We start from the raw sequence: 27,886 nt of genomic DNA on the forward strand, positions 1-27,886 counted from the left end.
CTTTCATTCTCTTTCCTAACGCAATGAGGAGATTCTACTGCTGTATTTCCCTGTTTCCATAGAATTTATTTGTGGAAATTCATGGTACTCTTGCTCATATCAAAGTAGATCAATTACTTCATGGGACTTACACTGCAACTTTTGCTTTTTGTTTTTTACTTTTTTTTTTATAGCACTGAGTACTGTGGAAAACGACATCACACCACACTCTTTTGGTGAATGACTTCAATTTTATCATGACCTTCTGATTCTTCAGTGGACTATTGTATGGAGCAGAACTGAAGCTTGCTTTCTGCTGGTTTTGACTTGTGTTCACTCTTTAATGCCAGCATCAACAAGTCTCTACAGAAGCAAATGTCATTTTTGCTAAATGTTTTTTTAAAGGAACCTTGACTATAGCAGGGAGTTTTCCCTCTCACATATGAGTAAGGACTATGAATAACCTCTACCTTAAAATTCAACACAGCTCTGGTGATTCTGAAGACATAGGACTGCCTGTTGTTCTCATGCAAATTGGTGGGAATTAAGTTAACAGGCTCTATATGAATGGGAGCTATGAATACAGCAGGATCTAGTGTAACTGTAGATTAGGGTGAGCCTTATCTGAACAGAGAGGAAATGCACAGAATCCAAATTAATTCTACCCTAACAAATTGATATTGTTAAAGAACTATGACAAACGATCTGCATTTCACTGCACTGACATTGCACTTGCCTGGTTCTCCCACGTGCCAGTGTGAAACACGTGTTCTTTCTTGCAAGAGAAGTTCTGTTCCTCCTGAAGAAGCTATAGACTCTATAAGCCTCATCCCTGCTTACTGAGAAAAAAAAAGTTAATTTTGTAATAAAGACTGACAAAGCAAGAAACTTAGAAGGAACCACCAAATTGATAGTGAAGTTATCACATGACAACAAAATAATGGCATGACATGAATTTCAACTTCTGCAGAACAAGAAGATAAATAGAAAAAAAAAAAAAAACCAAACCAAAACCAGAATTATAGAATCCATTGTGGATTTTCTCGATAAGTGGTTTGTCTGCAAAGACCTGAGTGATTGTCTGAACTAACATCTGTCTCTTTAGGCTGCTGATTACCTTGCATAGGTTGCCCTGGGAAGAGTCATCCAACTGAGTCACGTTTTATCACCCTTTTACTACCAAATGACTGATAGTGCTTTAAAGTTTACAAGACGAAAAACTTATCACAATCCAAAAATTCAGGTCTTCTGAATTGAATTCTACTAGTACAATGGGTATTACATTTCAAGCAGGATACAATTGCCTTCTCATGTCCAGCCTCTCATCCACAGCACCCCCAAGTCCTTCTCAGCAGGGCTGCTCTCAATCTCTTCATCCCCCAGACTATAATGATACCAGGGGTTATCCTAACCCAGGTGCAGCACCTTGTCCTTGGTCTTGTTAAACATCGTGAGATTCCCATGGACCTACTTCTGGAGCTTATCCAGGTACCTCTGGATGGCATTCCATCCTGCAGGTGTGGCAACAGCACCACTCATCTTGGTGTCATCTGCAAATTGCTGAGGGTGCACTTGATCCCTTCATTTATGTCATTAATGAAGATATTAAATAGCACTAGTCCCAATATGGACTCCTGAGGGACAACACTTGTCACTGATGTCCACCAACATTTAAGCCACTGACCACTACCTTCCAGATGTAACCATCCAACCAATTCCATATCCACCTAACAGTCCACCCATGGGATCCATCTCTGTCCAATTTAGAGGTAATGTCAAAGACTTTAAAGAAATCCAGTTCAATGACATCTGTAGCCCTTCCCTTATCCACTGATGAAGTCAAGCCATCATAGAAGACCACTTGGCTGGGCAGGTAGGACTTGCCCTTGATGAAGCCATGATGGCCGTTTCATATCACGTCCCTGTCTCTAAGTGCCTTGGCGTAGCTTCTAGGAGGATCTGTTCACTGATTTTTCCAGGTACAGAGGTGAGGCTGACAGGTTATTTGTTCCCAGGGTCCTCCTTTCTACCCTTTTTAAAGAGAGGTAGAATATTTCTTTTTCCAGTCACCTGGGACTTCACCTGACTGCCATGACTTTTCACATATCATGAAGATTGCCTCAGCAACTACATCAGCCAATTCTCTCAGGACCTCAGGATGAATCTCATCAGGTCCCATAGATTTGTATGTTCAGATCCCTCAGGTGGTCAGGAACCTGGTCTCTACCTACAGTGGGAAGCACTTTGCTTCCCGAGTCCTCATCCTGCTGTCCATCCACTCAAGAGGTGTGGGAAGAGAGGTTGCCATTGAAGACTGATGCAAAAAAGTTGTTGAGTACCTCAGCCTTCTCCTCATCCATTGTTCCCAGTTTACCAGCATTATTTATCAGGAGGAGTACACCTTCTTTGGTGTTCCTTTTCGATGTACTTACCTGTAGAAACCCTTACTATTCTTTCCATCTGTGACACAAAATTCAGAGAAAAGCTGTCTGGACACCACTACTCAGAATATGTCTGGTCATTGGTTGTCAGGTGGTGAGCAACTACACTCTTCTTCATTTGTTTTGCATAGTCTTCTCCTTCTCCTTCTCCTTCTCCTTCACCTTCTCCTTCTCCTTCTCCTTCTCCTTCTCCTTCTCCTTCTCCTTCTTCTTCACCTTCACCTTCTCCTTCTCCTTCTTCTTCACCTTCACCTTCTCCTTCTCCTTCTTCTCCTCCTCCTCCTTCTCCTTCTCCTTCTCCTTCTCCTTCTCCTTCCTACTCCTACTCCTACTATTATTATCCTTTTCTTTTTTGTCCTATAAAGTGTCTTTATCTCAACCCATGAATTTTACAAACAGTATCTCTAAAGTTGCTCACCTTTTGTTAAAAGAAATTGACACTTCATTGGTCCTTACAGTCAGCTTTGTCACAGAAAGAATAGTATGTTCTTTAACTGTTAAACTAAGTTTAATGAATCTCACTATTCACTAAAAAGTATTAAATTATCATATCATACATTGACCATCATACTTATTATAAATCCCAGCTGTTAAAAAAAAAAAGTTTTATAAAAAAGTTGTCCACCCTTTACACATTCAAGCAGTTTAGATATCTAAGATCTGATTATCTGCATTTATAATGGACATCTTCATCTGCATGATAGATGCAATCAGTAACAGCTAAAACACCTCATCAAGTGTTACCTTAAAACAAGGAGTCCTCACTTTATTACCCATATTCATAACATTCATGAACTCCATAGATGAGAGCATAAAAATAGATGACTGTATAACTTATGCACATTGGTTCAGGCTGAGAGAAAAGATGGGAAAACATTTCTCATACCTGAAAAGTGCATGAGTGTGTGTAAGAGCATGTGTACATAGACTGAGATTCTATTAATCAAAATATCCACACATTAGTCATTGTCACCATTCACCAGCCACTGTTTTTTGATTTATTATACTGATTTTTTTTCTTAACTCTGAGAACATTGACAGTTTATACACACTGATGCCAACAGAGCTCCCACAGAACTTTCTTTCATGCATTACATCCAGGTCTCCCTGCCTCTCTGACAATAAAAAAAATAGGAAATTTCATATCCTATTGAAATAATTACTAGTTCTAAAACTAGTAAAATTTGAAACCCCCACTTCCTGCTGTCCTGTTGTGATACTTTCTCCTTGCATAGAAACACACATAATCTTCATAAGTACATTATTGTGATAAAAGGAAAATCTTGGAGGAATTTACACCCTAGAAAGGAGGAAAATAAAGTAAGAAAATGTATAGTAGATCACTGCTATACTTCCCCTAGTCATCTCTTGAAAATTTAAAGGTTTGCCTATCAGAAGATATGCTAGAAAAACCTTTTTAAACGGATGACCCTGAAGCTAGATATATGAATACTAAATGGTGAATGTAAAAGAATGGCACCTTGAGGTAAAAGATTAAATTATTCTTTCTTTTCTTGAGGATCAAAACTCTCTTACTGAAATATATCATTTATTTGCAGTCTCACATTTGGAAATGTTAATGAGTCTTAAGAAACATTAATTTTTTTTCTTACATTAGGCTTTTCTAGTTATCAAATGAGTTGCATCAAATAAATATAGTTCTTTCAGATAGAAATTTATTTTTATTTTTACCTAAATACAATGAAAATCCTGTACAGAGCATTATTTCCAACTACTTTGAAAATTCTTGTCAATATTAATGGTAGTCATGACAGTATCTACGGTAGAAGTCTATCTTACACATGAAATAATGATTAAACATTATGAAAGGCTTTGCTAGAGCAAGTGTAGGGCAGAACAGAAAAGTCCATATTAACACCAAACCTCAAATTACCAAAATATCTCTACAGAGCAGTGAGATTAAACAGAAAATTTACTTATTTCTCAGAGATTTAAAAAAATGTTTTTCTTCTATTTGCAATGGATTTGAGGGGAAAAAATTGCTCACAGTGCTCTTTTCCAAATATATGTTTGTCCAAGTTTGTTACCTGCTGATGCTGTCCACTTCAGACATATAAAGATAGTAGTAAAGCCATACCCCCTCTTTTGTGAATCAGAAATCATTAATTGGAACCAATATTCTGTCAGACAGAAACAATCCTAGAAAAAAAGAACAAAAAAAATTTCCTTATCTGGGCTTTGTATTCAGGGCTCAAAATAAGCCTTCATGAAGCAAAAACAATGAATGAAGACTCAGAGAAAGAGAAAAGCAGATTTTCTGATGCCTCTAACCTAGTGAAGCAGCAAAATCCCCTGTAAAGAGACTGTGAATTGATACTGGCCTGACCTGTAGTATTTCATCTGCCTTTTTTGTTTGGCAGCTGCAAGGCAATAGAGCCTTCACACTCTTGAGTTTTGTTCTCATCTGCAACACCAACTCTTTATCAGAGAACTTAGTTTGGAAATCAGTTTTCTCAGTTTAAAAGAATAAGTTTTGCAGTAGCTGTTAGGAGTCTGTGATCTAGCATAATTTCTATTAAGAACAAACTGTGTGAAAACATTCCACTACACATTATTATAATTAGGTGATTATTTTAATGATATGTAGCTATTTTTACGTATTTCATATGTTGTGTTTCCAGAAGAGGTTAACAGTTTTCTTTAAATTATCATTCTGAGTTCCTTGAACTCTTAAAGACAAGAGTCTAAGAGGTGATAACCTTGGAGACTAGCCCTGAAAACATACAGTACCTCAAATCATATTTACAACCTCAGTACACGACAGCTTCTTAAGAACACTTAAATCAGAGCAAATGAAAGCTCATCTGAGCAATTGAATAACTTAAAATGTGCCATTTCTCCTCAGATACACAACGCAGAGAACCCAAGTTAACCTGGTTATATTTAAGTCATTACGCTCTCAATTGTAAGGCCCGTAGCATAGGAATTAATTTCTGACAAGTGATGATTTGAAAGAATACAGTTCTCACACAGCATGTTACATATTCCATGTTCTACCAATTATTCATTTGCTTCAGTGTGTCTTTTCAGGAATGTAAAAAAAAAAAAAAAAAAATCTGAAGAGCTCTCTTAAAAAAATCTCATCACATTCAGCAAATGATTTCTTTGAAAGGATTTCTCTGAACATCCTGCCAAAATAATTGCAGCTCATTTCAGTCCAGCATTACAAAAAGAGAATTTCACAAGGACATGTTTCCCTATTGATTATAACATTTATTTTATAGGTCTACTCTGACTGAGCTGATTGCTGAGACTCATGCATTGTCCTCTGCACTGCACCTCTCACAGGTAAGGTCAAGGTTATGGTCATATCCTGATCAGCTTTCCTGTATATGAGAATTAATGAGTCCTTACCATAACAATCTTGAACAAAGAAAGTCCCTCCAGCTTTACTAGTGGCTCAGTTCTTGCTCCTTTCTTGTGCTTCCATAAAGGATACATGTCTGAAAGAGTCAAAGACAGATAGATGTTGGTGTGGTCAGGATTTTTTGCCATTCTCCCCCATGAGACAAGCAGTTCTCAAATTATGGAACAAGGCAGTGCAAAGAGGGAAGGGCAGCCATCTAATTCACAGAGATGTGGCTATTCTACAGCCATACATGCACGTTGCCCTTTTGTCACTACTAGATTGCAGCATTTCATGGTCCGAAGCGTCCATCACACGCAGGTGAAAAGCTCATTGCTGTAGGACTCTGCATCCACACTGCAAGCGAAGCATGCCAGATGGCACCGCAGTGTGCCACTTCAACCTTAGTTCTGGCACTCAGGAAACTCCTACCAGTGTACCAGGGTAGCCCTTTTGGGGATTTCTTTCAGCAAATTATACTGAGATGTTTATCTTTCCTTAGGTTTTTCATCTATCCCAGTTTCCAGATTTAAACATGGAATTCATAACTCTCAGGTAAAATCAATCTATTAGTTGCCATAGTTGCATAGTTGGCAGTGTAATTAGTTAGACAATTTGGGTATAAAAGACCTTGTCTAGTGTTTTCTATCCTCCTGGCTCCCATGAAAGGGCAACCTGATAGATGACAACAGAAAGAGCTGAAATATTTATTTTCAGAGGAGTAAAAATATGAACTCTTCATAAAAGCCAGAAACCACACTTGAATCCTTTGCATCATTAAGGTCACACTTAAGTTCCAGCCCTATGACTGACCTAGACATAAGTGTGCACTCATTTTGGATGGGTCACTTTCAAAGACATACGGATGGAAAGACGTTGTCTGCGCTTGCATGCATGGAGAGTCAGCAATGCAAAACAATTTGGTTTTCTACATGTCCTCCTTCATATTAAGGGTCTTGCTGATTTTGCATTTAGCCAGAGACAAGAAAATATACTAAAAGAATTGTACTGCCCATGCATGTACTTGAAGAAAGACATTTTGTTAAACCCTCAGTGGCCAAATCATAAACTCTTCTAGATAGTGCAGATAAAGGCTCTTTCCTTTAAGAGTTCACAATGTTTTACAATAAGATTGCTAAGGTGTAAAATTTATACGTAGGTTTCCCAGCTGAGATGAAATAAAATTTTATCAATTGTAGATTCATTTCCATCATCTTGATTTTTAATGTACACATAAACCTTTTTTTATTACATTCTATAATTTAATAAGTAACCGTATGTTTTAACTACATTTAAGTATATATTAAATGTTTTATAAATGCAGTCAAAACCACTTTTAAAATGGCAGGGCAGCCAAATTACTGCAATAATCTCATCTGCTGATTGACTTGGATCCCAATCTGCTTTTACCACAAGAGAATGAAGTACCATTAGATCTAGGAATATATTTTCTCTAGCAATGTTTTGTTATACCTAATGAAAGACATGAATTGGGATATTTTTCTTAACTTCTAAAATGTCACTTTTCCTAACAAAAACACCATAAGAACTCCCAATTAATTTTTCCAAATATAGTCAGTGTATTACAAGGTAGTTCTATCCGTGTATAAGCAATGATGATAGTAACCAGTGGGGAAGGTCATTAGGAAGCCTTCCTGGGAATACTTACCAGCTAGATATTCAACATTTTGGGGTTTGGAGCCAGGATAACAAGGCTGATAGGATAGTAGATCATGGACTATAGATTATTTACTCAGCATGGGATTGCTAGCCTCAGCAAATAGTAGGAAAGGGAAAAGAGTTTGAGTTCCAGTTAAAACATAGTTTGAAAAGTAGGCCAAAAGATGAATCTAACAAAAAAGCAGAACATGCTGCTGAGTGTATGGCAAAAGCTTTTAAGAGGGTATAGTTATGAGATCTAAGGTCTTTTGAAAAGCAAAAGGTACCAAACATTGTTCCACATATTTATTTCACCACTTGAGCAGCTCGGAGGCATCTAATGTACGTTCTTCCACAAAGGCAACATTCTTCACAGACTTCACATTCCAGAGTCAAGACATTTTCTCACTGCAGTTAGAAATACAGGGTTATGAACTCAATAACAGCCAACAATCAAGAACGTAAGATTCTAAATTAGGAAGTATGGTGTAAAAGAAGAGAGAAAACATTGGTTTTCATGAAATAAGGAAAGAAAAGAATTTGTTTCTAGGTGTCATCTTTACAAGCATAAAGGATGCCCAGACTATTAATTTCTAATAAGCATATGATAATTTTGGTAATACTTTGTGATGTTCTCTTCTTGAATACCTAATATAAGGCTAAACGAGTTTAATGGAATTCAGAAAATAACTTTAGAACATCCAAAATCTGAGACAGATTTTAAATTATTAAGATACTAAATGATCAACTTCTTGTTCCAATTTTACAATCTCAAAGATATTTTAAACCCTTTCTTTATAATGTGGCTAATTAAACCCAGCTGATAGTGATCTTTTTTAAAATAGTAGATCTGTCATTTCACAAAATGCTTTGGATCTTTTATTGATTCTGAGCTGATGTTTATAAAAGACTTTCAGACAGGAAGAAATTGACTGAGTTTGGAGGAAACAGTGAAACTATCTATACATAGAGCGATATGGACTACATTTTAGTAAAACTGCTGTGGCCTCCTGATGAAAAGTACTGCATAAAAGGTAGGTATTGGAATCATTACACAGAATTGTCAAGCACAAAAAGTAAACCAATCAAAAAAGTGGATATTTATTTCATTAACTTTTTTCATTTATAATAACCTTAGTTGTTAGCTATAATTACATTCAGTAAGAATTTTTTAGATAGCACTGTTATTTTCAAGTTGATTGTGTCCCTTTAAATAAATCCCATCATGTGTATAAACCAAACACATGGCAGAGATCTAAAGCAGGTATTTAAAAACCTCTGAGCACTACATATTCTGTGTTTGTGAATGTTTCAGCCATGACCTCAGTTTGGAATTTTCTTGATAGAGGTACAAAAGTCATGAAGATATTCACTAACTCTTTGCAGTATTATTCATTATATTTACATGCTATATTTACCTAGATTCTTCTAATTTCACATTTCTAAAAGTCAAAAATGTTCCTCTGATACAAGAGAATGCTCACTTTATTCACTAAATGGATCAAGGAATAATCATATATATATTTATATATATACACACACACACAAATATTAAGCAGAAAGAATGAGGCAAAGATCAAAATCAAAGTGGGACTTCGATTCCTGAGACTTTTTATAGAAATTATTATGCCTGCCCCAACTAAATAAATGGAGATTTTATGCCAGAATATCTTTCAGCAATAATTTAAATACAAGTGACTGAAACAAAAAGGGAAAGCAAACTAAAATGGTAATACAAAAGAAATCAAAGCTATCCCACTGCAGTCAGAAATTAGATGGGCAGACCCAAGCTGCATATTTTAAAGCACAGAACTGTCTATGAACTCCATTGGGGGTATAAAGTCATGCTATCTTTATGGTCTTATATCATATAACATTGCTTTCATCTGTCATCAGAAAGTAAATTAGAAATGTTTTTCCTTTTCACCACACTTTCCCATCTTTTTGTATAAAACTGTGATTTCCTTTTGAATTGGGGCACATCTTTTCCTAGTTTAAACATTTTCTTCTACTTGGCTACTGCTCCCATAGTGAAATATTTTTCCCTGTTTGGCCTCTGATTTCCTAACACAGCATTCAAGCTAGAAATTTTGTTGATGACTGGTTAACTCCACTTCATAGGAGCCACATCATGATTGTATCTTCTCATTATATTTGATTACAGTTCTTGATAAAATAATCTAACAAAAAGGATGGTAGAAGATGCCAAGAAAATATTCTTACACATTACTCTAAACATCCTTAAAAGTGGAAGAAGTGACTCTGGAGAAAAGCTAAGGCAAGCAAGCATTCAACTCAACTGCAGTGCAGACAAACCCACACCCAACAATTCATAAATTATTAGGAAAATAATTACATAACTTATGTATCTCTCCAATCTTCACTTACTCCAGTAACAATCAATCCAGCACAAAAGTGTTGACCCTTTCATTCATAGCAATAATTGTGCTTAATTTCCCTTTGTTGCCTATTGATGCAAAGGTTTAGTTACTGTTCATTTAATTGTTTGTTCCCCAGTAAGCAATGTCAGGAGCGTCTTCCACAAAACACTGAGTAACAGGTCGGCTGAAGCATGAAATCACTGTGTACCAGGTGCTCTTAATTACTGCTACGGCTGTGGATGCTCTTAATCCACTGAAACAGTGCATTGCTGCAAGGTACAAGGAAACAGCTCCCCACTAATCTCTCTGTATAGACTAACTGTTTCTAATTCCACTGCACTTCTTTGTTGCAGAGAGAAATGTGTTTGTCCTTGAGCATATGCTGAAGTTTCACCTGGAAAAATATAAAAACTATACACGAAACAGTGTGAAAAACATTGCTTTTACAACCGGATTTAATCACATGGATGCAGCAGAATGGGTGTTCAGAGTACAGCATGAATATTAGGATGACATTTTACTGGAATGAAAAAGCCATCATCAGGCATTTGAAAAAGGCATAAGGCAACAAGAGAAAAGCACAAGGAGGTATTAATATTTCAGATCAAAATCCTAGAAAATATTGACAAAAATCTGCCATTTCTAAACAGAAACTCTGATGGTGAAAAATAAAAGATGGATATATTTCAATATTAGTAATAGAAGCCCTGATGGGAGCTTCTTTTTAATATTGAATGCATTTGAATGCATCTATGAGCAGTCCATACTTACTAAAAGTGAGCACAGATCCATTTGCAATAACATGAAAGACAAAAAGTGAAAATTCCCAGAGGGTGAGACAGTGCCTCAAAGCTGGATGTCCAGACAGCATGACTCATGACACAAAGTTTAGTTCTGACATATCTCAAGCCAGGAAATCACTCTAATTTGTGACATTGATTGCAATCAGTGAAGTGGCTACTGTACATAATAGCTGCTCTTCTGTGCAGTTTATTTTGTGCTGTACTTGGCTGATGCAAGCGAATTTATAAACAGCTAGGTACTAATCCCCAAAAAGGAGTCAGTCTTACTGTCCTTATCCTCTGAAGCAAACTTTTCTTCCTTTGTTTGGCCCCATTTGAACACCTATCTATTCTTTTGGATCACAGTGTACCCCAACTTTAGTTATCTGGCAGTCATAAAATGTAGTATGGGGCTGATGCAAAGAGCAAAGAATCAATGGAAGAAAGTCTACTGAACTGAGGTTCTGGGGAATCAAGCCAAAAAACTGGGCAGCACAATCTGTAAAGAATGTCTATTTTAGGTTTCTGAGTCTCCAAAATACCCATCAGTGTTACCAGGAATAACAAAAGAAAGGATAGAATTCTTTCTTTACTTTACTTTCTTTACTTTTATTCTTTTCTCTGAGTGTAGCTTTGTCTGTTACACTCAGGGTTTGACAGGCATACAGCTATATATAAAACATAATAGACAAATGTATCTAATATACCAAAACCAGACTCTTAACGTTAATAGTAACAAAGTAGAAATTATAATGGAATTATAATCAGCCTGTTTAACAGGGAGAAAATTAAAAATGACAAGATGCTTTCAGAATGGCATACATAGCCTTGCAGTTTCTTTTTAAAAATACAGACCTGTATCTCTCAGGCTGGAAAAGAAGTTTCCTAAGTGCATAAATTCTAAGGTCAGAATGAACTATGATCATCATTTAGTCACATCAGCCTCCTTTATTGTACAAGCCACAGAATTTGACCAACTCCTACATCATGACAGAACTCATTGAACTAAGGTACATGCTACATTTAACACCACCAACTAAAAACTTATCACTGGGGCATTGTTCTTGAAATAACTTCTTTCAGATCTGCTATTAGCAATATCAACAGGTAGACTCTTTTCCAATATTGCCTCAGAGAATCTGCAGAGAATCCACCTACCACCAGCTGAATTGCTTATGGTGACTTACTTTTTAAGTTTGTTAGCCCATGACAGACTGGCATAGCAACCTCAATCTATTCAGACACCAAGGCTCTGCAGAACTGTAGTGTCTATACCACATTTTTTTTATGTGAGAAGGGAAAAAGACCTCTTGAAATCACAAAATGAATTTACAAAACCTGACAAGAATGGATGAATGATTGCTCTGGGAAGTCATTGATTTTCCAGCTTGCTCAGTACCAAATCTGAAATTTCCAATTTCTTCAGGCATCAGCTAAAACCAAAGTGTGGTTGCTTTTGTGTCTCATTTCATCCTGGTTCTCACCACTTCAAATGCAGCTGCTGTGTGCATAGTGGCTTGCTCCATCACAGCTGCTATTGCCATGTCTTGGCTGAGTGAATACAGCCTCTCTGCTGCAGGTTATGTTCTGCTCTGTGGGGTTTTGACAGCAGAGTGTCTTCAAAAGCTTATTGAGAGTTTAAATCCTAGATATCAGGATCTGAAAGTATGCATCTCAGAAGCTGAGTCCTGATATGTGAAGCTTTCAGAGAGCTGCAGGTCTCTCCAGCTGCTGGCAGGGGATGAGAAATCACAGGATATTAATCCCTCCCAAGTCCTGGGCCTTACTCTAGATTCAGCAATTTCAGGAGAAAAGGGGGTGGAGAGACAGTCAGCTCTCACTGTGGAGCACCTCATCATGCTCTTCTTGTAGCACACTTTTGCTTTTTTACTTTTTCCCTTCTCTCCTCTCTTCTCAGTAACAATGACCAGCAGCTGAAATTATACTGCTTTAACACATATTAGAGAATCTGTCATATGTAGCTCCTTCAGTGGTGACTTTCCTTCCTGTGGCCATCCCCTTCCTGAAGCATACTTTGGTCTCTTGGATGGAGGTGAGCAGTCTGTCAAGCACAGGGAGAGTCCACAGCACCAGGCTATGCTGCCTTCAGGCAGCAAGATGAAAGATGCCCTGACAGAGCTTTGTCGCAGCTAACACTTGTGACTTCACCAGGTAAGTACTTCTTGTGAGCTCCATCTTCCCTAAGAAACCTGTGGGGTTTTGCAACAAGGTGTTAAAATTGAAAGTAGGGGCAGAGTGCTTAAATTATCCCCATGGACTTTAGCATTGTAAAGTCTGAAGGCAAAAAAAAAAAATTAAAACCAACAAACAAACAAACTTCCAAACTTCAAAGTAAGACTGGAAAGAAAGAAGAGAAAGTCTGTGAGATGAAATTACATAACCTAAAAAGAAATGAGACTTTGTCTTCCATTTGCAACAAAGGTGAGAAAAGGTGCCATTCAAGAGAGGAAAAAAGAAGCATTCTTACAAAGTCCTCAAGAATAGGTTACTACAGCTGCTCAGTTCAATGAGAGGTTTATTTGGAAATATTCTTTTAGCAGCACTACAAAGGACAGGAGTTGCCTTCTGAATACATGTATTATAATTACCAACAAGAAAGTGCGTATCTCTTAAGGTGAAGTGTAATAGCCACTTCTTAAGGTACACTTCTTTCAGTGTGAATACATCGATGCCCTGAATCTGCAAAGTGACTGATTTGTAAGTGCAAATATAGTACAACTTTTTTGAAGTTCAGAAGTATCTTTGTCCTTCTTTTTAAACTACTAATCTCCCCCTTTCATCCTTTTGTAAGTAAAAAACAACCTATTATGTAAAAAAACCCCACACTTATTTTAGATGTTATCTTCCCAGAATTTTCCACTAAAGAAAATTTATGCAGTGTCAAATGACATACGTAAGAAAGGCTGCATTTGAAAATACAATTAGTTCTATACAGTACTCCACTAAAGCTCACATACCTATGAAAATTTATCACATAGTAATTATGCTCAACTGGTGTTAATCTCAGTATACCCCTGAAAAGCATATTATCAACCAGGAATAATAATAATCTGAAACCAGAGAATTGGTAATGGAACATTATCAATGTACTTGGAGCTTTGTGATGGTAACTTTGAAAGAGTCTGGCAATAGAAACATTTAATAGCAGCATTTTGATATATTCAGAATTATGAGTGACACTTAACTTTTAATATACCCAGGCTCATTAGTTCAATAGGACAGTTCAAGAAGCAGGGCAGCCTATTCATGTAAGGGACAACTGCCAGGGCATCAGTTTTTATGATGAACCATAGTACATTATTCTCCCCACAGACCTCTTCTTATATGTTAATTTTTTTTTAGAATACAATAATAACTTAAAATACATTCATAGATATATTTATACTAAAATTTAGATTTTACAGGTCATTTAACCTTTATTCTAAATAGGATTGTTTCAGAGAAACTGCTGCCATCAGTCGTCTTCTCAGCTAACAGATGTTTATTCTATGTTACAGTTACTCATTAAAAGCAGAGTGGGAATTTACAGTGTATTTTGTATACCTAACATGAGAACCGGGCAGGATTTTTCAGAAATACCTTCAGAAATTATTCTAGGTACTTCAGTTTTCCAGATATTCAGGGGAGACATTTTATTTAAAGTCTTGTTGGACAGGCACTTCAGACTCCAGTGTTATTAATCACTTGGGGAAATCTTCAGCTAATCGATCATATGCTATAAATGGAGTTGGTGCCCTGCTGTTTGTGTTTCAGGTCTGTTGAGGGATCTGGTGTAACTGTACATTAGGGATTTTTTAAGTGTGTACATGAGTTACTGGCAAGCAAAGAAGGTACAATAGGGAAAAGTAATGTGGGGCAAGCATTAAAATCCAATTACATTAAATCAGTATATTTCACTGTTGATGAGCACCGGTTCTGTTTCCTATCCTGTAAACTGGGTATTGGGTTGTCAGACTCTGAAGCATAACTCATTGAATTTGAGCTGCTTTTCCAGGGAAATAATCAACCAGATGGTTTCGTTGTGTGTGTACCTCTGCAGAGTTGTCAGGGAAACAGATATTTTCAAGAGGAAGAGAGTCAGTTTCTTCCACAGATGTTCTGCACTTACAAGACCTATGAACTATACATCTCTCTCTATTGTTGGGGGGGTTTGTCTCATCTTTCACTGAGGTCCTGTCTATTTGCTCTTGAGAACAAGGCACCAGCAGCTCATCCATCCAAACAGGATTATACAGGTCAAGGAGCTCTGCAGTTTGAGGAGATGGGCCGGTTCCCGATGGACAGCAGCATTCTCTGCCCTTTAGAGTGAGAAGGGAGGAACACCATCCCCTCAAGTCCCCTATCCACAAGGAACTGTTGTGTCTACTAGCAACATACCAGTTGGGAAAAGGTGCAGATAGTGTTCAGAAAACCACAAACTTTGAACCACAGAGAGGAGATCAACTCTCAGCTCCCTTTGCACCAAATTATTTTTCTTCCCTGTGTCATATAGTGAAAAAGAAAAAAAAATAAAAAAATTGTTCTAGAAGCCAACCCTGCAGAACAAGGAAAAAAAAAAGTAGATTTGTTATCAGCAGACCCCGGACAATACATGGTCTAAAAAGACTCAGCTGTGTTATCATCCATCTTAGCTTAACTGGGATAATCCCCCTCACTGCATTCCACATGCCTATCATGGAATATAAAGTAATACTAAAATGATTTAAAATAGTAAAGAAGACAATAGATCCCTGTACACATGAATAGTGTACTATTAAAGGGAAAAGAGGTGAGGAAAAGGGAAAAGAATAAATCTTTTCTAACTAGTCTGTTTCTTTTACACTGAATTCAGGGAAATTATTTCCTTTACATACTGATAAAATATTTCTACAAACTGTATGAAAGCTGACAGCAGAAACTTTGGAAACATCTCCTACTTATACAGAAGCAAACTGCTACATTGGAATAAGTCCAGAGGATGAACATTTTAAGATATGTGCAAAAGAACATCTCAAAAATTGGAACTATGGATGTACATATGAAAAGAGAATATTTAGGTAGTGGATTAATTCAAAATTTGACAAAAGACAGAAGTATGGTGTGGTTATTTAGCAGTTTACACAAAAGAAAATAAAGCAAGAAGCAATTGTACATAATGATAGAGAACCAAATCAGGGTTTTTTTTACCCAAGTTCAGCATCAAGATGAAGGAAACTGTATGAACAAAACTAGAATAATTTGATCTAAGATGGTAGTCCTACTTTCTTCCCACTGATGGATGCAAATTGAGATCTGAAATGAGTAATTCAAGTGAACAATGCTACAACAGAGAAAAAGATTATATCTGTATGAAAAATCATGGCCCAAAATTCAGTTTTGAAAAAGGAAGACAAATATTAATAGACAAGTAACAAGATAGGGCAATATAAAATACATGTTGCTAAAACATGTATAACATTTTAAAAACATGGATTGTTAAAAAGGAAAATCCCTACAGGCCATTAAGATTTCAAGTAGCTACCCAATTCATGAAGTGAACAACATTAAGCAGAAGGCAAAATCAGGGAAAACTAACTGGGATAAAATATCAAAATAGTAATACAACACACACAAACCAGGAAAGAGGAAATTGGGAAGGGAGTAATACATTCTTGTATTTTGAAAAGCAGAGACATGCTTAAGGATGTAGAGCAAAGGTGGAGGAGGAGCCGAACAATAGTAATCACAAAAAATTTGTATTTGAAAATAGGATTGTGAACATATATAGGTGGACATAGACTATAACCAATCGGAATAAATCTTGGAGGCACATGGAAAACACGAGGAGAAGTGCATGGGATAGAGCTATAGAGTGGGGAGCTACAGTGGAGAGAATTGAGAATGCAAAATAAATGTATGCCCAAATGCTGTGTGGCTCTTCCCACAATGAATGAACTTTTAGAGAATATTAAACTGATGAGCAAGCAAGCGCAAGAAGTACTAACAATCAAAAAAGAATCCTAAAGAAGGATTATAGAATTAAGTTTGCTAAAGAAGGATTATAGAATAAAGTCTGCAAACAAGACTCAAGGAAAAAATCAGAAGACAAGAATGAAAGTTAAATTGCACAAGAGGTTAAAACATACAATAAAAGATTTTTTAGAAGCTGAAGAAAGTAATTGTAACAAACTACAAGTGTTTATCCAGTCCAACTTCTCTTTGTCATTAACACGTTGAAATCAATGAAATCAATGGGTTCAGCTGAAGCATTTGAGTCACTCTTATTCTCCTATAATAGATAAAAGATGTCTTAAGCTGTGGGCTAGATGACTGGTGTAAAGCCTGAAAGCAATAGCACATGAAGAAATAAAATGCTTTATTTTACAATGTGCTTATTTTGTGTATTTGTCAGCACTTGAGAATTACCCACATCACTGGTTTGCTGAGAGTTTTCCTCCTTCATCTCTGCAAAACGAAAGTGCATGCCAATAAAAGCAGTAGCAAATGTGGAAGTGAGAAGGCAGCAGCAAATGCACATAATACAGAAGAGTGTAAAAATTTATGTTAAGAAAGGTTTGGCATGCTGCATACACTGGTTACCCTCGAAGCCAAGCTTGGCAGATGAATTGAATGATATGGTGTGGTGTAAGAATGCAATATTCCAGTACATGAACCCTGAAATACTACCTGTCCAGAATAGTCAAAAGCAAGATACTAAATACCACCAAAATGGTGCTAAAATCAGAAAACGGTTGAAATATCTCGGAAAGAAAGAGCCACACTTGTACTCAGTTTCTAGCAGACTTTTTGTGCCTACCTATGTTAATTTTGATAAGACTTGGACATACCACTGAGTCTTTCAAGAAAGAAAAAAGACCCCTGTCCTGCTTGAAGAATTTTGGGTCCTCTGTCTCTCAGCCACCTAATAGTGACTCATTTTTTTCTTCATTTTGGCAGAAAACCTTCCGCTCTTGAGTTTACAGGACTAAAAACCATGTCGGTTTTTTTATCCTGTGGCTGTTTACATTAAAAGCTATCCATATAAAAAGTTGTGAGTTTTGTTCATATTTAAGGATATGATATAGTAGGATACTTTAAACAGTGATTTAGAAGTAAAACATTTATGTAGAAAGGTTGAGATGTATAAAGCTCGAGAAAAGACAACACCCATAAAATTTTGACCAGAGTTACACTGCAGAGAGGGAAAACTTATAAAGTCATAGTATACAGCTTAATAGAATTTAAATTTTTCTATAACCCACAAAGCAGGGAATCAAATCTAAAATGGAGAAAATAGATCCAGCACTAGGAAAGTAATAGAGAATAAGATCACATTTGGAATAATGGGCATCATTCTGGTCACCTTATTATGGAAGTGGTGAAACCTCATTGGCTGACATCTGATATGAGGCGGTTTTGGATGTTGCCCTGTTTCTTCCATTATTAATTTTGTGCTTGAGGGCAAATGCCAGCAGTGCTCATTTTAGTTTTTACCTCCTGCTGCAACTTCAACTGTCAGAGAGACAGCAGGAGTCAAAAATGAAAGGAGCCACCTTATAGAAATGCTGTGCCACTATGTCATTTTTAAACTGACAGCTTTTTACAGTCCAATTTCTCAGGGAAAGAAGAAAAGGACTTTCATTTTCACCTCCCACTGCTGCTTTGACAGAGAAAGACATTTACCCAGGTTTGAATGCTGGTGGGAGGCAAAAATGTAAAACTGCGTTAGAGTGTTTGTAAGTGGGCTTTGACTACCCTGTAGAATGATAAGCTGATTTGGGACAAGTTGAACTCTAACCTTTGCTTACCAGGTGGCAAAAGAGAAAAATGTCTCCATCTGCCCTTAATGCAATAGATGGAGAATATTCTGAAGGATGTAAGTGAATATAGAAGAGACAGATGCACCTAAGGATTTCAGTTCATCAGAAAACATACAAATGGCTGGTTTATTAGTTTTTGGCCTTCAAGAAATTGACAATTGAGAAGAGTCTTCAATGAGAACAACTGTTGAGGGAGGTATAGATGTTTAAAAGGAGGAATTTAGAAAAAAAATGTAGTCCTTACTTTAGTAGTACATAGTAAGGAAAATCACTTCCAATCAAAGGACTCGGGGAAAGAAGGTATTAAAAAAATGAATGCTGAAGAACCACACAAAATAACTTTTCTACAGTTACTAACATAATAGGTACAAATGCAAAGTTTTTTGTGATGGTGAAAGCAAAGTAATAAGGAACAGTAATGTTAAAGTACATCTACTAGAGGGACCCCTCTAGCCTTCTAATCTATCTAGCTTCTGTGACATATAGTACTTACAAAACTCAGAATCCAATATAACGTAATGTAATTTAATATAGAGTATAAAAGTAGAAATAGCAGCTCCTACTTGCTGCTGAATTCAGCTTTTCATTTTCAAAGTATCTGGTACATACTCTTCTGAGCTCAGAGTTAAAATTAATTGCAAGTGACAGTGGTATTCAGGGTAAAGAAATTACTCTCCTATTATTTAAAACTGTCTACTGTTAATCTTGCATTCTTTGTTTTGGGTCTCTGTACAATGTGCATGACCTTGTCAGGCTTAGAATGACACATTTGAGTAGAACATGCAAAATGTTTGGCTCTCAAGGACAAGAACACTGAGTATCTCCAAATGCATTGTTTATTGGCACTGTCTAGAATAGCAACAAAGTTATGGTAGCTGGAAAACACAGATTTCCAAGAAAAATAGCATATACATAGATGGGCTGTACACTTACATGTACATATATGCATATATATGTATTTAAAAATATAAAAGAGTGTGTGTTAAGCACACAAGTTTTACCTGGGGTTTTCTAATGCAAGTCTGGAAACTAAGCCTTGTACACATCATTTACTGTAATGATATCTCAATTTATAATTAATGCCTGACTCCACACATTGTTTCAAGACCATGGAATAGCAAAACAGCATTCTGAATTCTGAATGTTAGACATTTTATTTTCTGTTTTAAGCAGCACAGAGAACTTATATGCCATCATATTTGAATATTTGAAATACCCAAAAGCATCTTTTTATGTAGGTGGAGCTTATTTTGTAGTTGTGGCTAAAAAGGACAAAATTGCCTTCTTTTCTCCCTTTCTTTCCCAGCCAGGGCTCTGGAGAAATAGGCAGATAGCTGGAGTGGAGGCAGAACTAGCATGAGACAAGGCTTTGAGGAAATGGGGAGAGAAGAAGTACTCAGGATAAATGGAGCAATTGTCTATGAGATATGAATCTCAGAAACGGAGTCAAAAAGACCAGGTATGTTCAAAAGTAATTGTGTGGAATAATAGAGATCGATTTGTCCTAAGCAATAACCTTAGGAAAGAGAAGGTTTTTACCATTGATAGCAAAAGCAAGGAGGGCTGCAGTGAAATTGCATAAAGAAGGGGTTTGAGTTTGGGGTTTTCTTTTCCTCTCATGTGCTTAATCCAAACTTTTCTCAGTTTCTATCTGAATTCCGAGAATCTCATTGTGCCTCGCTGCCTTCCCCACTTACAGCACAATTGGTTTGTTTTTCCAACACTTTCCAGTGGTACATTTACTCCTGAGTCAGTTTTGGACACCAGCTTCAGAAAGGGGCATATCTAGGAAGTATCTGCATGCCCAGTGATTCAGAGGAGGGCCCAGTAGTACTTCTGCTTTTCAAGAATTTCCCATCAAGCACTAAATAATAAGGTAATTCTGAAAAATTTCTGTTATGTACCTTTTTGTTTCAGAGTTTTAAAAGCTCTGGTTCTTTACCAGACTGATAGAGCCACAGGTCAAGTCAAACTGAGTTGGGGGAAGTGATCCCACCCCTTACTCAGCCCTGGTGAGGCCACATCTGGAATGTTGTGTCCAGTTCTGGGCTCCTCAGTACAAGAGAGACATGGAGCTCCTAGAGCACATCCTCCTGAGGGCAGCAAAGATGATTAGGTGTCTGGACTATCTCTTTTATGGGGAAAGGCTGTGCCTCTTCAGCCTTGAGAAGAAATGACTGAGAGGAGACTTCATCAATGTCTGTAAGTATCTGAAGGGAGGGTGTCAAGAAGATGGAGCCAGGCTCTGCTTGGTGGTGCCAACCACTAGAACAAGAGGCAATGGGCAGAAACTGATGCACAGGAAGTTCCACCTGAACAGGATTAAGAACTTCTCTATTGTCTAAGTGACTGGAAGAGATTGTGACTGGAACAGATTGACCAGAGAGGTTGTGGAGTCTCCCTCACTAGATATATTCAAGAATGTGCTCTAGGATGACCCTGCTTGAGCAGGGAAGTTGAACCCGATGACCCCCTGTGGTCCCTTCCAACCTAACCCACTCTGTGACTCTGTGACTCTGTCATTCTGTGACATGTGGGGTGTATACTGTGAGTACAGGGATAGGGTTGGGAGAGGGGAAAAATCCATCCATCCCCCCCCACCAAAAAAAAAAAAAAACCAGAAGAAAAATCCTAAAACAATACTGGTTTTGACTTCATATAGATACTTTCTGATAAGAATTTTAATACAACATATATGAAGACCAAATTCCTCTTTTATTTGCAGTGATAGCTAAAGGTAATATTTTGACTGACAGGGAGTCATTTCATGTTCTGATATACAGCTTTTCATTACTATAGTGTATATAAGTTCAGCAGGAATCCCTGAGAGCAAATCCCTTGTATATCCTAGCACATTGTTCTTTTCACTCCTGGCAGCTGAAACCCTAATTGAAATCTTATGTTTATTTACTTTCTAAATCTTTCTTTCTCTCACACAAACCTCAAGTGATTTCATTATGATTTCTATCTTTTAATGACTACTTGACCAGCTCTGTATCTTGCTTTGTCCACACTAATGCAAATATTCTTATGAGTTTTACAGGTCCAACTATACACACAGCAAAGACTCATTCCAGTGTGTTTGCAGGGTTGGACTTTTGGTTGGTAAATTATTCAGGTTCTAATATTAAAGATATTGTTATTTAACTGGCAGACTGGTTGAATTACATAACTGCAAGGAGCTATGTTTTTTTCTAGTAAAAATCCCATGATGAAATGATTGAGCAATGAAAGTCATCATGATATGGCTGGGATATTGTTAGAGATGAAGCAGCAGCTACAGATTTCACTTGACAAAGGAATTGCAGTGAGCCAGCATGAGAAAGGTTCAGTTCAGCAGGAAACCGGATTCCAGGGTGGCCAGCAAAGCATAATAATAAGAACTCTTTTTGTCAACACACTATCACCCCACAAAAAACCCACAACCAACCAAAGAAACCAACAATAACAACAAAATAGTAATTATACTCTATATTTTACCCAATGGGGAAATCAGCTTTTTCCAGTCAATTCACCAAGGCACCCCTGGAACACTAATCATTTAGAAACGTGCTAGGAAGAATCACACCTGAAAAGAAACCTTCATTGCCATTTCTACAAGATGAAGAAAGCTCCATGTAAATGATCTCCTCTGCATCATTGCATCATTTTTGCTGTGGATTATGGAGTCACACAGAAAATTCATTCTCTCCTAAAGACTAAACAGAAAAGGACCTGAACCCAAGTTGAACCTCATGACTGACTGTTAATTATACCATTAGATATCTGACTCGCCCAGAAGGAGCGAATTTTTTTTTAAAGCGATATTTTAAAGTTTTGTGGTGACTTCTTTTTCTGATGGAAAGAGAAAGAGCAAGAGCTCATGAGAAAACCTTTTCTCATACTGTAGTCTTCTATAACCAAGGGCTTCAAAGGTTTAGATAAAGACTGATATTTTTACTCTTTTGTAAACAGAAATGAAAATAAAGCTATCTTATTTTTATTCCATGACCACCCTGCTGCTATTATAATTAATACATATTATTATATTGATATTCCAAGGCAAGACATACAAGTTACTTAGCAAGTCTAAGCATCTCACAGCAGCAGATTATACTATTGTACAAATTATTGAGTTATTTGGATATGTTTGAAAGCATAGTACCAGAAAATGTTGAAACAATAATAAAGAAGGACTTTAATTAATGCAGAAGCTTTTATTTCAGACAAAGCTACAAATTTCTCCAGACATATGTATACATGCTTCCAAACAGATACAGACATACATATAAACGTATTTGGATACAGCTTTTCAACACAGCACAAAATTCTTAACACAGCAACCACATCACTGCCATGAGGATGAGAAAAAAGGAACATTATTAAATAATAATATTTGTAACTTTTCAAATTAAGAAAAAAAATTCTCCTAAAGTTGTCTCACTAACCTCTGTTTTGAGTCTTGTCCAATAGACAGAGAAGGAAGTCCAGACACAGTAGTAAACTTCACTTCTCTGGTAATACAGTTAATTTATGATTCTGCCAGAATAATGCACACTGAAGCAGTAAAACTGGGCTGCAATTCTGTACCATTTAAAGGAAAAATTCTGCTACACTTTATGGAAAAATCATACTAATTTCACACTGATGAAGAGATTGTTCATCTTTCTTCAAAAGCCTAGAATGTTCCCCAAAGTGCTAAATGTCTTCTAAAATAAACTTGATCTTAGAATAGATATCTCTATTACATCAGAAAGAATCTTGGGAGCACCTACCTATATTTAAAAGAATTTTAATTACACAGAGCAGACATTTGTATACTCTGATTTCAGCAATTCACTTGTTTTAATTACTATTTTAAAACTTCGATAATAGCATGAAATGTAACGTGCATTTATTTTCAGTCAGATCTGTAAAGATAAGATACAACGTAAATTGTGGCAAAGTTCAGTTGCTATCTCTCACTGTCTAAAATCCACAGAAAAAGAAAGGTAACATTGTCAGTGTTTTCTGACTTTAACTCAGTTGGGAGGCATCAGTGGCAAGTTTCAACTGCTGAGATGCATTTGATGAAAATCTTAAAAGCAATTGAGTAGTCTAAACTGTTGACTTTTATGAATTTGTATTGCGAATTACTCTTTGAAGGCTCTTTACCTGGGAGACTTTGAACTGCCATTGTTGTGCTAAGCTTACTGTATTTGGAGATAACAAAAAATTAACTTTTCAAAGATTCAGTAGTCTGGAAACTGGGAAGTTATTTAAAAGGTTTAGTTCCAAGAGAACAGCAAAACCCCAACCCTTAATTATTGGAGAAAATCTTTCATGCTTATCATCCAAATAAGCACAGGTCTATTAATTATTTTTTTTAACAGATAATCTCAGCTCTTTCACTTGTGGATTAGGTGGATATTGTTTTCACAGAATTTTATGGATGATTTGATATTTCCTTTGAAATGTAGTGGGGCACTGCTGTATTTACTTCATTTTCCTTTTATCCCTGTGGAATTTTTTTACACAGTCATTAGGAGCATAAAAGTAGCTTCATGGTGAGTTTATCCCTTTCATTTTTTAAGGCATTACCTAAAGGTAAGACACATTTTTTTATTATTATTTCTAAACATAAAGGACCTGATACTGCATGGTAATAAGTGCTTTTAGCTCCCTTCAAAATTAACGGGCAGTGAGTTTGTTTGGCATACTGCAAAAGACACCCTGCCGGATGCAAATCTGGGCTCAGAGTGATTTAAAAAGGCAGTATGTGTTTTGAGTAACATTAAAACCCTAATTCTGCACAAGAAATCTATTTCTACATGACCAAAGAACTAATCAGGCATTCACCTTCTTTCTTTCCTTCTTGTGGCATATGTAACCATATATCTAATAAACTCAGAAGATACCCACTTTAATGCAGCAGGATGGCCACTGCAGTGCAAGCCCATTCAATCAACCTAGTAAGACAAGGAGGTGTGGGGAAAAATCTCAGTAGTATCACAAGCTTGCCTGAACTTGCAGAAATGCAATTGTTTTTAACATCTGAAATATAGATGTTTGAGATTTTGCCTTTGCTTCAGCATCCAGTGAAAAGTTTGAAAGGAATATATAGCTTTCCTGGAGGATCTTTGTTATGATTAGGGCTTTTCATAGAGTGTTTCACAGGAATATTTAATTTTCAGTTTTGCATAACAGAGGGCATGTAGAGCGCTAACAGTTATCTAAAAACTCAGACAGCTAGCAGAGATGCCAAAGTATATCATTCAAATGCAGGATGCAAATTTCTGACATGAAACATCAATGATACAAAAATAGTGTTTTTCAGAAGAAAAAAGAAAAATTGCAAGATACTTGTTTTAAAAGGATAAAGTACCAAAATAAGACTCTAACTTGTTTGAGACAAACTGACAGGTTGAAACGGCATAAATGATTCTATAAAAATGATAATTCTTTCTTTTATAGACACTCTCAAGTCCATAAATATGAACAAAATGTTTTGGTTAGCCAGAGCCTACCTGTGTTACTGAGAAGCCTTAATACTCTCAGCAGCCATAATACAGATCTGTTCTCAGGTCAGAGAACAGAGTCAGCAGAACAGAGCTGAAAATTGCTAAGTCAAATATCAGAAGAACAGCTCCAGTTAACATACAGTTTGAGTAGAACAACATTTGTGATCGCTAATACTCTTCTAACACATCTAATCTTCAGATGAGAAGTGGTATAACATACAGCAAGAAGGACAGAAGCCCACAAAGCTGAGGGAAATGAGTGGAAATCCTTTCCTCTCTAATTGACAGGATCTAATGCCAGATGGTCTTGCCCTTTAAACAACTGTTCAAACACACATATATAGGCTGGGAGGTGAGGAGCAGACAGAACGTACTATTAGTACTGATTTCCAGCTGTTGACTAGGGGAAATAAGATCATCTGAGTTTCCCTTTCCTTTCTCCATCCCCTCTATCTTCCTCAGCCTGTAAACCTACTGCCTCATACTTTGCCTCTCAGAAGGGATATCTGCTTAGACTGGCTGGAAAAAAACATAGGTAATGCAGCCCAACACAAGGCTATTCTAACTACTCTCTCACATTGCAGTTACGTCTTCTCTGAAAAAAGTGTGAAAGATGTTTAGCACACAAAGCCTTAAATTTTGCTAGGTTCTATCCTATCTCTAAAATACAAAGTAAAATCCAGGTCATGATTCTAACAAGCTGGCTAAGCTTCTTGGATGTCCACACACCTTAACTCCCAGACTTGCCCTGACCAGGGATATTTCTGCATACACCACAGCATTACATGAAGCAAAGCAAACCAGCAGGAGAAAAATCTGGAACCCACTAAATGAGAGACGGTCAAAAACCCATTCAAAATTCACAAAACAGCTGGACAGAAATATATTCAGACAACACTACAAGAGTAAAAAATGAAGAAGGTATATTTCCTTTTTCCCCCACACAGCTGCAAAATACTGACTGGCAGGGATCAATATCAATTCACTGGACAAAACGCTGGAAGTGTTCACCAAACCCAGGAAGATGAAAATCACAATGATAAGAGTGAAAAGATACTTCAAAAAACTACTGGAGCACCATTGTTCTTTTCCACTGAAAACAAGTGCCCTTTGTTCATCGGATGTCAATCCAGCTCGCTACAGCTTTCATAATAAGGGCCCATGAGTAGGTGTAAATGAAAGAAGAGTCTGTTATTTAAATTGAAATGATCTTGCAATTCCTTGGTATGTAAATTGCAGATTATGTTACATGTTGATAGAGGTGGTATAAATAGATCTGGCAGAATCTAAGGGGACCTTTTGAATTGCTCTGAGTAACACACACCACGTCTGAATTTGGCCTTGAATACAGACACAGGGGCAAACACAGAAAGATTTAACTGCTGGAGATACTTTAAATGTAAAAGTGCAGAAATGAACATGCACAGCAGGGAAGATGATACATCCTCCCTTACATTCAGGGTCAAACAAGAATATCAGTAAAGAAAGACATTACACTTTATGTGGAATAAAACATTTCACAAAGCGCTTAAGATTGAACAGGACTATGAGCAGTAAAATGTCTCCGAATGACATCAGGACCTAACACCTTGTGAAATCCAACCCTGCTTAGTACCACTGGAGATGTAAAGCACAAAAATCCATGACACAGAAAACCTTTAAGTCTATAATGATGATAAGGATATTTTTTTTGACATAAAAACTTCTATAGAAGTATAAGCTTCTTAGTCTTTTGGGACATAACATATGGCCTAGCATTTTAAGACATCCCTGTTTCTTAACTAAGCACTTTACACTTGGAAGCTGCAACACTTGGAAACTTTAGCAGGTCTGCTACCAGTATACTGAACTTGTGCAGAAGTTTAATACTCTGGCCTTTCTTCATCTACTGTAGATGATACATGCTATGTTGGAGGATAACACATTTTATCCTGTCCCAGTCATCAAAACTGCAATTGACAAGAAGAAACTAGAGGTTGGGCTAAATAGAAAGGGTATCCTGGCTTTGAAAGGAATGTTATATACACACGTAATAGAATATCTATATTGAAAGCTAAGTGCTAGAAAATGACAGAAAAGATAATATACAGTAACCTGGTGTGAGCAAGGATGACAATGATAAAGCACTTAGGGGTCAATACATAAGGTTATTAAGGTGACAATCTGCCAATATTAATTCATTGCAATGGAAATCTCTCCCCTCCCCCTCCCCTCCCCTCCCCTCCCCTCCCCTGCCCTCCTCTCCCCTCCCCTCCCCTCCCCTCCCCTTCCCCTTCCCCTTCCCCTTTCCCTTTCCCTTTCCCTTTCCCTTTCCCTTTCCCTTTCCCTTTCCCTTTCCTCTTATCATGCCTTTTTTATTGTAACCAAAATCTGGGATTATGTTTTCAACTACTCTAGCTTAGTAATCATGCTTAGGAACGTTATGTTTCAAATTGTAGTCAGTGTTTACTATGAGCAACATTTAATGGTCAAAAGAGGAATAGAAAAAAGATGAAACTGTAGCAGCCAATAAACCTGCGTAATAATTTTCAAAGGAAAACTGTTTTTATAATCTGTTCTAGAGAAAAAGGTCTTGTTTGCACAGCAAATTCTGTAGGCATCTGTGTGAAGTACACAATCAATATAAGCAAATTGGTTTTTATCCTATTCCAAAATATCGAAGGAAGGAACAGCACAACTGCATAACTGAAGATCTTTCTAAAGGTTTTAATTAAAGTCTTTGTTCCGGTTTGGCCAAATTTAGAAATATATCCTCTGAGAGAAGGCACAACCACCCCTCCCCCCACCAGGTTCGGGAAAAAATAAATTTTCCTCGAAGGAAAGTGAAGAAGATAAAACTATTTATTTAACAAACACCCGGGAAAGGAAAATAATGTTAAATGGTAAAATCTTTCACTGTGGAGGAAAAACCTGGGAAAGCGTTAGAGTCCTCCCTTTGGTCTCCTCGGAGCTGGGGCTTGGCCCAGGGCCAGGCCCTCTGTGCCCGGTGGAAAGTCCTC

General features: G+C 37.0%; 1 long non-coding RNA gene across 1 annotated transcript; it reads right to left on the reverse strand.

Annotated features, from left to right (window-relative positions):
• Positions 1-690: 690 nt before the first annotated feature.
• LOC116444654 lies at positions 691-27,836 on the reverse strand. Its single transcript, XR_004240430.1, has 5 exons — positions 27,798-27,836; positions 7,734-7,854; positions 5,796-5,884; positions 4,469-4,580; positions 691-818 (listed from the first exon to the last, which is right to left on the reverse strand). It is a non-coding gene; the product is annotated as an uncharacterized LOC116444654 (long non-coding RNA).
• Positions 27,837-27,886: the final 50 nt, after the last annotated feature.

This window comes from Corvus moneduloides, chromosome 5 (assembly GCF_009650955.1).
Source record: "Corvus moneduloides isolate bCorMon1 chromosome 5, bCorMon1.pri, whole genome shotgun sequence".
NCBI lineage: Eukaryota > Metazoa > Chordata > Aves > Passeriformes > Corvidae > Corvus > Corvus moneduloides.